We start from the raw sequence: 15,145 nt of genomic DNA on the forward strand, positions 1-15,145 counted from the left end.
GGACATTGGTTTCAGTCAATACCATAAGTAACGTACTCCACCGCAATGGTCTCCGTTCCAGACGAGCCCGTAAGGTACCTTTACTTTCAAAGCGTCATGTCAAGGCTCGTCTACAGTTTGCTCATGATCACTTGGAGGACTCTGAGACAGACTGGTTCAAGGTTCTATGGTCTGATGAGACCAAGATCGAGATCTTTGGTGCCAACCACACACGTGACGTTTGGAGACTGGATGGCACTGCATACGACCCCAAGAATACCATCCCTACAGTCAAGCATGGTGGTGGCAGCATCATGCTGTGGGGCTGTTTCTCAGCCAAGGGGCCTGGCCATCTGGTCCGCATCCATGGGAAGATGGATAGCACGGCCTACCTGGAGATTTTGGCCAAGAACCTCCGCTCCTCCATCAAGGATCTTAAGATGGGTCGTAATTTCATCTTCCAACAAGACAACGACCCAAAGCACACAGCCAAGAAAACCAAGGCCTGGTTCAAGAGGGAAAAAGTCAAGGTGTTGGAGTGGCCTAGTCACTCTCCTGACCTTAACCCAATTGAAAACTTGTGGAAGGAGCTCAAGAATAAAGTCCACATGAGACACCCAAAGAACCTAGATAACTTGGAGAAGATCTGCATGGAGGAGTGGGCCAAGATAACTCCACAGACCTGTGCCGGCCTGATAAGGTCTTATAAAAGACGATTATTAGCTGTAATTGCAAACAAGGGTTATTCCACAAAATATTAAACATAGGGGTTGTATAATAATTGACCCACACTTTTATGTTTAAAATTTAATAAAATTCAACTGAGCAACATAACTTTTTGGTTTGTAAGATTTATGCTTCTGTTCATAAATCCTACTCTCTTTTGCAGTTTGAAGGCTCTAACTTATTTGCATCTTATCAAACCAGCTAAATCTGCAGGGGGTTGAATACTACTTGTAGGCACTGTATATATATATATATATATATATATATATATATATATACACATACCATTCAATGTTCCATTCCATGTTTTTTTAGTACCTATTGCCCCAACATATTGTACTGCAGCAAACAGTAAAAAGGAGTACCGACAAATCGGAAAACGTACATTAGCATGTTCACCTAGCTATAAGGGCCATGTCTTTCTTCTATGATAATCATTGAATTCACCAAGAGTTGATTGCCACAAACTAATGTCATCCTGAGGGACCAAATGACATTATTCTCCAGTGCGGTAAATACACTGTGAACGTTTATAGAGATTGATCGCATCTTTCAGCAACATTTGTGTTTGTGGGGGGGGAATAATCAGATAAAAGGCAGAGTCTGGTAGAATATAACAGCTCTGGGCTGGAGAGGACAATAGCTCTCTGGTCATAGACTGAATACAGGAGGAGAGCGGTCTGCTGCCAATTACTGATGGGATTTCTTCTTATAACAACCCATATAACATTAATGGGATAACAGACACACAACATGTTTCAAGATTATGTACAAATCACAAAATGTTGCTTAATTTGGTGCTATGAATACTTTGGGTAGTGAGCAGTACTTGAAAGCTGCAAAGTTATACGGCGTGAAGCTGAGATATAAGGGTTTCTTTCCATTCGTCACATGCTTAAGGGCAGATCTAGTGATCGGTTCCATCACCTGGTCCCCTACCGATCAGGCAGTTCTGACCCATCTTGTATATCGGTGATAATTTTCTCCTACTGAAATACCCCTTTGAGCCCCATCCACATGGCCCTCCTTCATATAGGGAGCAATACTAGTGCCCCCACTGTAATGCATGGTACCTCTAATTTCATAGGGAGGCATACAAAATTAATTTCAGATTTTTATATGAAAACCCTTTCAAAGAAAGTTTGGTATTCTCCAAAAGATGCCAGTTCGATAAAGTGTTATTTGATACAAGCAATACGTCCACATATGTAGCCCCCAACAGGTTTTGTATGGCAGGACACGGAGGTCATGAGGCTCGGAACTAGCGGAGCCGCATGGCCTCTATTTAGGTCATAAATGGCTGACAATGGTAAGTTGGGTACTGCGATCAGTCATATGAGAATATTCAGATTTTGTGTAGGATTAGGCTTTTCCGCTTACAAATGCATACAAATATTAGTTGAGTTTCCGCACCGTTCATAAAGGGTTAAGTTCTTGCTTAATTAAAGAATAAAAATTAGGAATATGCGAGATGTAACATCATATATAAGCCAATGCTTTGTGTAATTATGTGGCTATGGGATTGCTGGTTATTGCATGATGTCTCTATGCTAAATCCGGCTGGCACCCGCTAATAAGGATCCTATCCACAGCAAAATAGCCACAGCAGCACCCTGCCGGCCTACTGCTATCTGTGCAGAGGAAGGAAGGGGAGGGCAGGAAGAGAGGGCTCCATGATGGTGTCATTGTGCCGGGAGGGGGTGGGGGATAGATAGATCAGAAGAGGAAAGAGGGGGATAAGGAGGGGTCAGCAGCTCTTCCGCGACACCACACTGACTTAACAATACAAAGGCAGAACAACATGTTTCACAGCCAAGGCAAATAAGGGGCTGACACTGAAGAAGCAGGATCTCATAAATGTTAATAATGGAGGGTTTAAGAACATCCCGGCTAAGTGGATTGGCCTGAACCCTGTTAGCGCGTTTTGGTAAAGCTGCCGGCTAATGATCAGTGACGATACTGACCTATTGCCAGGTCATGTGAAACACTTTGGCATTTTTGGTTTAGCATTGTCTGCTGGTATCTACAAGCATGGTCTTATTAATCAATTGTCCGCGGCTCATGATATATGAAATGTATTAATATACCACATGAAGCATATCACTATATGCGCCATTCCCCATGCTCCACACGGGATACTGCGAGAAGTCGTATGTCTCCTCGCTGTCGCCATCATCTATTAATACACTTGATCTTGTTTCCTTGATTTGGCAATGTGAAAGTAAATAAAATGTCACTTTATCGGAATCAATTTAAAGAGTGCTGTGATTGAATGAACTTTCTAATGTACAACATCAAAATGATTATGTGCCCTGTTTAAAAAAATCAAATAAATAATATATAAATATACACTGCTCAAAAAAATAAAGGGAACACTCAAATAACACATCCTAGATCTGAATGAATGAAATATTCTCATTGAATACTTTGTTCTGTACAAAGCTGAATGTGCTGACAACAAAATCACACAAAAATCATCAATGGAAATTATATTTATTAACCAATGGAGGCCTGGATTTGGAGTTACCCCCAAAATTAAAGTGGAAAAACACACTACAGGCTGATCCAACTTTGATGTAATGTCCTTAAAACAAGTCAAAATGAGCCTCAGTATTGTGTGGCCTCCACGTGCCTGTATGACCTCCCTACAGCACCTGAGCATGCTCCTGATGAGGTTGCGGATGGTTTCCTGTGGGATCTCCTCCCAGACCTGGACTAAAGCATCCGCCAACTCCTGGACAGTCTGTGGTGCAACGTGATGTTGGTGGATGGAGCGAGACATGATGTCCCAGATGTGCTCAATTGGATTTAGGTCCAGTCCATAGCTTCAATGCCTTCATCTTGCAGGAACTGCGGACACACTCCAGCCACATGAGGTCTGGCATTATCCTGCATTAGGAGGAACTCAGGGCCAACCGCACCAGCATATGGTCTCACAAGGGGTCTGAGGATCTCATCTCGGTACCTAATGGCAGTCAGGCTACCTCTGGCGAGCACATGGAGTGCTGTGCGGCCCTACAAAGAAATGCCACCCCACACCATTACTGACCCACTGCCAAACCGGTCATGCTGAAGGATGTTGCAGGCAGCAGATCGCTCTCCACGGCGTCTCCAGACTCTTTCACGTCTGTCACATGTGCTCAGTGTGAACCTGCTTTCATCTGTGAAGAGCACAGGACGCCAGTGGCGATTTTGCAATCCTGGTGTTTTGTGGCAAATGCCAAGCATCCTGCACGGTGTTGGGCTGTGAGCACAACCCCCATTTGTGGACGTCGGGCCCTCATACCACCCTCATGGAGTCAGTTTCTAACCGTTTGAGCAGACACATGCACATTTGTGGCCTGCTGGAGGTCATTTTGCAGGGCTCTGGCAGTGCTCCTCCTGTTCCTCCTTGCACAAAGACGGAGGTAGCGGTCCTGCTGCTGGGTTGCTGCCCTCCTACGGCCCCCTCCACGTCTCCTGGTGTACTGGCCTGTCTCCTGGTAGCGCCTCCAGCCTCTGGACACTACGCTGACAGACACAGCAAACCTTCTTGCCACAGCTCGCATTGATGTGCCATACTGGATGAGCTGCACTACCTGAGCAACCTCTGTGGGTTGTGGAGTCCGTCTCATGCTACCACGAGTGTGAAAGCACAACCAACATTCAAAAGTGACCAAAACATCAGCCAGAAAGCATTGGTACTGAGATGTGGTCTGTGGTCCCCACCTGCAGAATCACTCCTTTATTGAGGGTGTCTTTATAATTGCCAATAATTTCCATCTATTGTCTATTCCATTTGCACAACAGCATGTGAAATTGATTGTCAATCAGTGTTGCTTCCTAAGTGGACAGTTTGATTTCACAGAAGTTTGATTTACTTGGAGTTATATTCTGTTAAGTGTTCCCTTTATTTTTTTGAGCAGTGTATATATGTATATATATATATATATATTATCTTAGGCAGGTGTGGAAAATTACTTCAGAGTAAGAATGCTTTAAAAAATAAAAGTGTGAAAAACTAAAAGTGTTGATTTTATTTGTATCAATTAACAAAATAAGCAAAAATACAAATCTAAATCAGATCAATATTTAGTGACCACCCTTTGCCTTCAAAACAGCATAAGTTTTTCTAGCTACACTTTTGTTTTTGAAGGAATTCAGCAGGGAGATTGTTCCAAACATCTTGGAGAACTAACCACAGATCTTCTGTGGATGTAGGTTTGCACAAATCCTTCTGTGTCTTCATGTAATCCCAGACAGACTCGTTGATGTTGAGATCAGGGCTCTGTAAGGGCCATATCATCATTTCCATGACTACTTGTTCTTCTTTATGCTGAAGATAGTTCTTAAAAGCATTAACTGTATTTTTGGGGTCATTTTACTACCATCCATGATGGTACAATATAATGGATAAGTACCTGCCTGTATTTCTCAGCATTGAGGACATTATTAATCTTTTCTTTTTTTAAATTCAGACATATTTTGTGAGCACGCTGAAGAAACTCAGTGAGCAGCGTGTTTGGATAACCCCTTATCCGAGCACGTTCGTTCATCGCTATTATATATCTTTACAGGGAAAGTGAGTGACAATCAATATGGCTGCCACTATTGCATGCCCAGTGTTCCTAGACACCGAAATGCCAGATATGCCAAGCTTGGCACGGTCACAGTGAGCAAAATCTTACGGGAGACAGGTTAATATAAAACACTAGAACAAAATTTTCTATTAGCACTTGTGTCAGAGAAGTCTCTAAATTCCTTCCCACACTTAGATTTCTGGCTCTGGTCTTGTGAATTTATTATTTATAGTTCTGTGTTGGAAATAATATCAGTCAGAATTTCTAAATTTCAATTTTCGGAGAAATGGTCATCCACAACATCAAGCAGAGACTACTGTTTCTTATGTGGCATCATTTTTATTTTTAAAAAAAGCTCCTTTGCCTAGATATTGCCATTAAAAAAAATTGTTATCCACCAGGAAGTTAATATTTAATGAGTTTATGTTCTTATTATCTTTAGCTGAAAGCCTTTAATTGTGAGTTTCTCTTCTATGGCATCAGTACCGGAGAGCCAGAGATAAGGTAGGCAGTGGTAATCTGCATCCAGTCTGCTAGCCCTCCTGTTTTCTTTCTGTTTGCCCTCCAGGCAACAGTAACTACCCCTCAACTGGGTAAACAATTTATTAGAACCTCCTTCCTGGATTTTGCCCAGGGTATTCTATATGACGTGCACATACTGGTACTCAATACTTCACCACTTACTTCACTGACGGCATTCTGCATCTAACACTAGATTTATCTTTCTCAGAGCTCACACTTTCTCGTATTCCATCATACAGCGATGGTCGCCCTTACTTCACGCTGTTCTCACTATCCAGCAATGTATCTTCTGTCATCACACACTTCCCTCTGCTCGTGTTAGCAATCTTCACAATCCCTATAGAGAATATCTCTCAAAATTATGTTTATCCTATAATCCCTACCAGAAACTGACTTCATAAGAGGACTGTTAAACCTCAAACCACAGAAAGATATCGACAAAAGACACAAAAATTCATCTCTCAGTGGTTTCGGCAAAGAAACACACCCTGTAGGCTGCCATTAAATGACAGAGAGACACACAGTACCTAATCCCCAAAATGTAGAAAATAGCAGTTGTTAGCCCCTAACTAATAATCTAATTCTGTGTAATGCACGAGGATGATGAAAGCCAAGAGGCTGTGTACTACCGAAAAACACTGCTCATCCGGTACAGGCTACGAGGTTATATGCAACGAGAAAGATTTTCTTGCTCAAGATGCCCTTCTATTTGTATTCTCTAGTCTATGAGATTGAAGTAGGCTCCCTAACATTACAGCATCCGCTGCAGGTAAAACAATTCACTTAATTTATTATTTTAATTAATCTATTTATTATGCTTGCTTATATAGCACCATCATATTCTGCAGCACTTTACAGACATTGTCATCTCTGTTCCTATAGGAGTTGCTCGCAATCTGAATTCTACATTAAATATGTCTTTGGAGTTAGTTGAAAATATTACTAAAATTGTGTACAGCCCCTCGATGAAGCCCACACGAAACGCGCGTCGGGGCTGGTGGTCTGAGACTTGACACAGGAGTAATGGGTAAGCCATCAATTTTTTGCACACTGATAGTCCATCTAGTGATTTTTCCATGAGTAGTATGGACACTTACAGTACTTCCTTTTCATACGGTTACTTCTTATATCAAACTTGGTGGATTACTATATATCAATTCCTTATTTATAATCAGTGTATGTACTACTAGGCAATATATTATATGTATAGACCTCGGCCCTCAATCACCTGAGTCTTCACGCTGGATTTTATTATGTATGTATATTCCCAATTTTTTTTAGATGTTTTCAATAAACTTTTTAACTATTTTAGCTGGCGGATTTTCACTCCGTGTTTTTTCTAAGATTTATATTCAGTTGTGGCTAATGACCTTTCGATTTTCTTTTTGTGAAACTTTATTAGTTCAGATGATATTGATCATTCTATATCAAGTATGTCTTTGGAGTTAGTTGAAAATATTACCAAAACAGTGTAAAAAAAAAATACAAAATAAACAGTGATGTTGCCTCCATAAGTAGTTATCATCATGTGACTCCAAGTCACTGCAGACCATAAAGACTTAATGAGAAAGGTTCTTTCAGTCAGGCGTTTTTTTACGTTTGTATTTGATCCTATTTTTCAGACCGTAATACAGTGGTGTAAGGTGGCTGTCGGATACATAGTGGTTGGGAGATAAACCTGGAGTAATGCTTTAGTACATATAGACTAAAAAGGGTTAATTGGCCATGAGAGGTTGATTGTGAGCAGCTGAAAAGTTGAGTTAAACAGCTGCTCACCATATCTCCACCCCTGGGTGTGGTTTATTTTGTAAAATGAGAGCTGTTTGTCTCTGTGTGTATGGAGGTGTGCAGATCTCCTGGAGTGAATACCTTTGCTAAAGGACTAAGAAGCTGGACTCTAAGCCAGGTGGGCTAACTAGCACTATTGTATGGAAAAATACAAAAATCCGCAGCATGTCCATTAATTTTGCGGAAGTACGGCGTAATCGCCGCCATTGACTTGCATTGAGACGCATATAATCCGTGTCAGTACATTTGTACTCACGGATTATATGCGTTTCAATGTGCGGATGGTACCCAGTTCTGGAGGAGAGGAGACTCTCATCCAGACCTGGGTACCATTGTACCTGTAAAAAAAAGAATAAAATAAAAAATAAAGTTTATATTCACCTTCTGATGGCCCCCGGTCTCCTTCCCTGGGCTTGCGGGCAGGACTGAAGGACCTTCGGTGACGTCACAGTCATGTGACCACAGGCCCTTCAGTGCAGTGTCCCGCGATCAGCTGGCAGCCAGGAACGAGCGCAGCTACACACGCCGGGCCATCGGAAGGTAAGTATATGTTTATTTTTTTATTTTTGAACATTCTTACGGTCACACTATATAAATCCATGCCGTTTGCATGGATTTATATAGTGTGACCAAGTTATCAAGCACTTTCCAAGTGATGCTAAAATCGCCTGGAAAGCGCTTGTCAACCCGCATGTGGAAATGCATGTATATAACGCTTCAAATCCGCATGTATTTGGCAGGAAAAACGCATGCACAATCTGCATGCGTTTTTTCTGCCAGGGAGATGCAGAAATGCTGCAGAAATTTTCTGCTTCATTTCTGCATCGTGGGCACATAGCATAAGAGTTTAGCAGCAATTTCTCATTTTCGCAACAAATTTACAAAACCTGTTTCTTTAGGGACCTATTCAGATTTAAATGGACTTTTGAGGGGCCTATATGTTGGAAACGCTCCAAAAGTGAGGCTATTTTAAAAATCGGCCCCCTCAAATACTTTAAAACTGTTGTCGGGAAATTTTTTAACCCTTCAGATGCTACACAGGAATTAATGCAAAGTGGAATGAATTTTTTTTTTAAATTTTACCCCTAAAATCTTGCTTTAGCCCCAATTTTTTCACTTTTGCAAGAGGTAATGTGACACCCCAGGGGTCTGGTTGCCACAGTAATAGAGATATTATGTCTGAGAGCAAGTGGGAGGTTTCTCTGGTCAGGAGCCCTAAGCATGCAACACGGCCCACCCAGACCTGGGAGGGGAGGAATCTGCCCTTATAAACTGAGTCTGGGGCGGGATTAAGTGAGACAGAGCCTGCAGAACAAGCAGAGCAGTCAGAGCCTGGAGAGGGAAAGTGAGAACAGGAGCTCTGTAGGAGCAGCAGCTGAAGGCCAGGGGCTGTGAGCAGAGATACAGCTCGCCCTGGCTGAAGTTACTAAAACCGGACACAGGAGTCCGAGGCTGTGGGGACTGATATATACCCAGCAGCAGAAACCAGCCGGCAGGGGATTCCAGGTCCTTTGGCCATAGAAGCCCGGAGGCTCAGTCACAAAGAAGGGACCAGCGCCGCCATCCAGGAGCGGAGGCTAACAGAAGGCCCCAAGTCACCAGCCATACGGGTGAGCACCACACGGTATACTCAGGGACGTGGGCTACTTGTAACCGCTGACAGCAAGGTAGCCAGGAAGAGTGCAGATAAACGGGGAGGTCTACAACTCCACCTGGCCAGGGGAACTCCTGCTTGCTCGCAGACTGACCAGGCCCCTTATACTAGCCAGTACTCCCGGGAGGGTCTGCCTTGTACCATCAGTAAAGACCCTGAACTGCACCTCACGTCTCTGTGATTCCTTGCTGCACCAGCACCATTAGCACTGGGACCCTCACACCATCACTCCCATCATCTCTCACATTAGCTGCCCTGAGGCAATACTTCTCCCGTGGGGAGTTATCCCATACTCGGCTGCGCAAACAACATCAGCCTCAGCGGTCGGCAGCGCAGCGGCGGTCCCCACTGACCGCAATCCACGGGTGGCGTAGTCGGACATTTGCTATACATTAAGACTGCCACTGGTTTGACCACCCTGGGCACGGACCGGGTCACCGCCACACGGAGACTACAACCCCCAGCATTCTACAACAGGCCCGGTTCCGGGTTCCCCTGCACAACACAGGCCCAGGGGGCGCGTCAACTTTGGCGTAGTCGGCAGGATTTCGTGCCCGCAACCACCGGGTACTGCGTGCCTGAAAAAGAGACTTTTATACTTACCCGTGGTGAAGTTTCCCACCGTCCGGAGTCGTTTCCCGCCATCCGGAGCCGATTCCCGCCATCAGACGCCATCTTGGACCGTTTCCCGCCGTCTTCTGCCTTCTTCCCGCCATCCGCAGCTGCTTCCCGCCTTCGGACGCCATCTTCGGGACGCCGCACGGGAAGAAGAGGGGCGTGGACGCCGAAAGCGCGCGAGATCCGAAGCTCCGCCCCACGCTCCGCCCCACGCTCTGACGCTGCGCAAGGTCCTGGAAGGGAGGAAGAGCGACGCTGACGTCATCGGCGCGCGACGCCAGGTCCTCAACCCCGACGATCGACTGCGGAGCCGCGGCCTACGGAAGAAGAGCATCGCAAGGTAGGCCACGGTCCACTAGGGGGGAAGAGGATGCCGGATACCGAGGGGAGCTCCACTGCCACAGCCACCGCCAGCGCAACCGCTGCAGCAGTCATGCCATTCACCATGCCCTATATCCCGGGGGCAACCTGGCTACCCCAGTACTCAGGGGAGTCACATACTCTAAATGACTTTAGAGAAAGACTGGATAGCCTCTTCCAGGTGTACCCCCTCACAGAAGAGCAAAAAGTGAGCATCCTGGTGGCCCAATTAATCGGGGCAGCCCAAAGGGAGGTAAAGTCCTGGCCACCTGGGAGGAAGAGGACTGTCAGAGAGATACTAGCCCGGCTGAAAGACACATTTGATACCCGCACCTCAGCCGAAATAAAGGTCAGATTTTACGGGTGTAAACAGCGGGCACATGAGAGTATAAGAGACTATGCTCTAAACCTACAAGAGGCCCTGAGAGCCATTAAGCAGGCAGACCCTGACAGCGTGGGAAATGAAGATAAGCTGTTGACTGAACAATTTATTGAGGGTCTACTGTGCAATGCTCACCGAACCCAGTTGCGGGCAATGGCCTTACAGGACCCTGACCTGGACTTTGCACAGTTCAAGGACAGAGCCATCCGGGTGCTCCGAGAACCGGCACCAGGTGGCGCTGTGACCCACAGGCGCCCTGCTATCACTTACCACCAGGAGACGGCGCCCTTGTCAGCAGGGCCTGTGGGAGCTGATGCGCAGGCTTTAAACAGTGACCCGGCTACAGACCTGCACCATCAGGTCCAAGAGCTGACTAAGAGCGTTGCCGCGCTAACCAGAACTGTGCAGTCTTTACAGGTCTCTTCTCCAGGAAAGATCCAGCTGGCATCCGGACCGGAGGACGTCCCGTGGCGCCGACTGAGGAGGACCCCACCGGCCAGAGGAAGACCCAGCGACAGATACAACGAGGACGGACGACCCATCTGCCGCTGCTGCAATCAACCCGGACATGTGGCAAGGTACTGTCATTTAAACGGGCACAACCTGGGGTAGAGGGCCAACCCCCAGGCATAAGACCATCAGGCCCATCAAACTGGCGTGATAAATACGTAGGGGGACGTCCAATCTTGCCTGTGGTACTGGATGGCATTCCTATGAGTGCCCTAATAGACACTGGGTCACAGGTGACCACCATCCCGTACGTGCTCTTTAAACAGTACTGGAATGACTCGGACATAACCCGCTACCCAGATGACGACCTGAGTATCATCGCCAGCAATGGTCAGCCCGTGCCGCTGGTGGGATTCAAAGAGGTGACCATTAAGATCGGTAAAGTCGAACTGGCGGCACAAGGACTGATTATAGTGGACATAGACCGTCATGAGAGTCACCCTAGAATAACCTTGGGAACTAATGTGATTGAAAATTGTCTTGCAGAGGTGATTCTCATTTTACAGCAGGTTGCCAAGAACGCCAGTTCCGGCCAGCAGCGTGTGCTCCAAAAAGAGATCCGGGCACTGATGAAGCGGCAACAGGTGGAACTATCTGGTGGTGAGATAGGTAGCGTGAGAATGTGTGACCCGTTCCCTATTGCCATGCCCCCAAAAAGTGAGATGATGATTTGGTGCCGGGCAGCTATTGGTCTAAGAGGTAGAGACTACCAAGCAATGGTAGAACCCGTCTACTCAGACAGTAGGCCCACCATTTTGACAGCACGGGGGGTGGTCGATGTACGCCATGGGAGGGTGCCCGTTCGCATCATAAATATCGGGGAGAGAGAAGTACACCTGCCCCGGTATGCCACGCTAGCCAAATTGTTCACCATCAACCAGAACTCTGTACAGGCCGTGGAACCCTTGCCTCCATCTCAACCAGAGGAAGGTAACGGCTCTAAGAAACCAATGGAGGACTGGTGTCAGCAACTGCATTTGGGTACTGACTCCACTCCCTCACACCAGAAATAGGGGGTCTATCGGGTGGTTCGAGAGTACGAGAGAGTGTTTAGTAAACACCCGCTAGACTTCGGGCGAGTAAAGGGGGTAGAACACCACATCCCCACGGGAGACCATCCTCCCATAAAGGAGAGATACCGACCCGTACCCCCGGCACACTACCAACACGCCAAGGGGATGCTTAGAGACATGAAGGAGGCTGGGGTAATCAGGGACAGCTGTAGCCCCTGGGCAGCTCCACTAGTCTTAGTGAAAAAGAAAGACAACACCATGAGAATGTGTGTAGACTAGAGGAAGGTCAACCGTATCACACACAAAGATGCGTACCCGTTACCAAGGATAGAAGAGTCCTTAGCTGCATTAAAATCTGCTAACTTCTTCTCTACTTTGGATCTCACTAGCGGGTACTGGCAGGTTCCTGTAGCAGAGGCGGACCGGGAGAAGACCGCATTCACCACCCCGATGGGTCTCAGCGAATTTAACTGTATGCCATTCGGGCTCTGCAACGCACCAGGAACCTTCCAACGGTTGATGGAATGCTGTCTGGGACACCGGAACTTCGAGACGGTCCTGTTATACCTGGACGATGTCATCGTCTATTCCAAGACCTACGAGGACCACCTGAAACACCTGGCAGAAGTGTTCGAAGCTCTGGCAAACTACGGCCTAAAGGTGAAACCCTCCAAGTGTCACCTCCTGAAACCAAAGGTGCAATACCTGGGACACGTGGTGAGTGCTGACGGAGTGGCTCCTGACCCTGATAAGATCACCGTGATTAAGGACTGGCCAAGACCCTCCAGCATAAAGGAAGTGCGGCAGTTCCTCGGGTTGGTAGGCTACTACCGAAGATTCATTCCTGGTTTCACCAAAATGGCAGCCCCTATGCAGGACCTCCTGATAGGTCAATCTCGGAAAGCCAAAAACCAGAAGCCGCCCTTTAGGTGGGAAAAGCTGGAAGAGGAGTCCTTCTGCCAGCTGAAGATGGCCCTCACGGGGGATGAAATCCTGGCATATCCAGACTACAGCCAGCCCTTTATCCTCCACACGGACGCAAGCAACATCGGACTAGGAGCCGTACTGTCCCAGATCCAGCAAGGGAAAGAACGGGTAATCGCTTACGCCAGCCGAAAGCTACGGCCCACGGAGAGGAACCCTGAGAATTATAGCTCATTCAAGCTGGAGTTCCTGGCAGTAGTGTGGGCAGTGACCGAACGTTTCAAGCATTAGCTTGCCTCCTCCAAATTCACCGTGTACACGGATAACAACCCGTTGACACACCTGGACACTGCAAGGCTCGGTGCCCTGGAACAGAGATGGATGGCCCGCCTGTCCAACTTTGAATTCACCATCAAATACCGGGCAGGACGCTCAAATGCCAACGCGGATGCCCTGTCTAGAATGCCGAACTTACCGGACGTAGGGGAAGATCCAGAAGATCTGGAAGAAGTTGAGCTCCCTGCGTTCCACCGTCATGGGATTAGCCTGTATTCCCACCGTGTGAAGGACAGGCGCTCCGTGACGTTCAATCCCTTGCCCCACTACAACTGGGCGGAGACGCAAGACAGTGATCCCGCAGTCCATTTGGTGAAGGAAATGCTGACCCAGGCCGATGCCCGTCTTGACCCAGATGCTCCGGAGGAGACCAAGCAACTGTGGAAGGAGAAAAGTAAGCTGTTCCTCTACAGGGAGAAGCTGTGCCGGAGAATGGTTAACTCTCGAACACATGAGTTGACCTGGCAGGTAGTGGTCCCAAGACGAGACGCGGCTATGGTTCTGGAGGCGTACCACAACGGAGCAGGGCATTTCGGATGGAAGAAGCTGGAGTTCTTGTTGCGTGAACGGTTCTACTGGGTAGGCATTAGAGGAGCCATCGAGAGGTGGTGCAGAGACTGTGGCCCGTGTCACCTGAGAAGAAAAGACCGAGCCAGCCAGAAGACTCCCCTGCAGCCCATCATCACCAGACAGCCACTGGAACTGGTAGCCCTGGACCATGTGAAACTGGCTCCAAGCAGATCTGGGTATGTCTACGCCCTCACAATCGTAGATCATTACTCCCGGTTCCTGGTGGTGGTCCCGGTCAAGGACTTAACGGCTCAAACAGCAGCTAGAGCCTTCCAGCAGCACTTCTGCCGTCCACACGGGTACCCGGACCAAGTGTTGACAGACCAAGGACCAGCCTTCGAAGCGGAGGTCTTCCAGGAGTTCTGCAACCTGTATGGCTGCAAGAAGATAAGAACAACGCCCTATCACCCTCAAACCAATGGACTCTGCGAGAAGATGAACCAGGTGGTGATAGATCTGCTAAAAACATTGCCCCTGGAAGAACGCAGTCTGTGGCCTGAGAAACTGCCCGATCTGGTGGACCTGTATAACCACATCCCTGTAGGTTCCACCAACTGTACCCCGGCTTACCTAATGAGAGCAAGACCTGGTAAGCTGCCTATTGACCTGGATATGGGAGTCCTGACGCCTGAGGACACCTCGCCAGAGGCAGACTGGGATACAGAACGGCAGCAGCAGTATCGGAAAGTACAGGAGAGCGTCGAGCGAAGTCTGTCTCAAGCTAGAGAAAGGCAAGAGAAGGCTTATAACCAGTATGCTCCCGCTGTTCCCCTGGTACCTGGAGAGCAGGTCTTGAAGAGGAAGAGGCGGCTCCACAAGTTGGACGACCAGTGGGAGAAGGACCCGTACACCGTACTGCCATCAAGCCATGAGAACCCAAAAATCTGCGTAATCAGTAAGGATGGAGGAGAAACCACAGCCATTGTCTCCAGAGACCACCTGAAGAAGTGTCCCGAGCAGCTGCAAAGCCCTGAAGAAGATCAAGAAAACCCTCAACCCGTAGAGGAAAGGGAAGAAATGATCAGTACCGTACTCGGAGACTTCCCCCGGTCTTGGACACAAGTAAACGGCGCTGTCGTGGTACCCGTCCTCACCTTTCTCCAGCCAGCCCCGCAAGTGCCTACAGAGGAACCGGTAGAGCTGGAAGAGCAGCCGGCCCAAGAGGCAGAAGAGTCCACACCAGCAGTACAGGAGGATCAACCCT

General features: G+C 47.5%; 1 protein-coding gene and 1 long non-coding RNA gene across 3 annotated transcripts in view; one reads left to right on the forward strand and one right to left on the reverse strand.

Annotated features, from left to right (window-relative positions):
* The window catches only part of MAML3 (mastermind like transcriptional coactivator 3), a 390,697-nt gene that overhangs the window by 48,315 nt on the left and 327,237 nt on the right, over window positions 1–15,145 (reverse strand). The window lies entirely within an intron of this gene.
* The window catches only part of LOC141172051 (uncharacterized), a 96,316-nt gene that overhangs the window by 12,978 nt on the left and 68,193 nt on the right, over window positions 1–15,145 (forward strand). The window contains exon 2 of the long non-coding RNA XR_012252407.1: window positions 6,669–6,813. This is a non-coding gene — a long non-coding RNA (uncharacterized lncRNA). The remainder of the gene's footprint in view (window positions 1–6,668; window positions 6,814–15,145) is intronic.

Source organism: Phyllobates terribilis, unplaced genomic scaffold (genome assembly GCF_046119375.1).
Source record: "Phyllobates terribilis strain yellow unplaced genomic scaffold, ASM4611937v1 Scaffold_1__5_contigs__length_1240528914, whole genome shotgun sequence".
NCBI lineage: Eukaryota > Metazoa > Chordata > Amphibia > Anura > Dendrobatidae > Phyllobates > Phyllobates terribilis.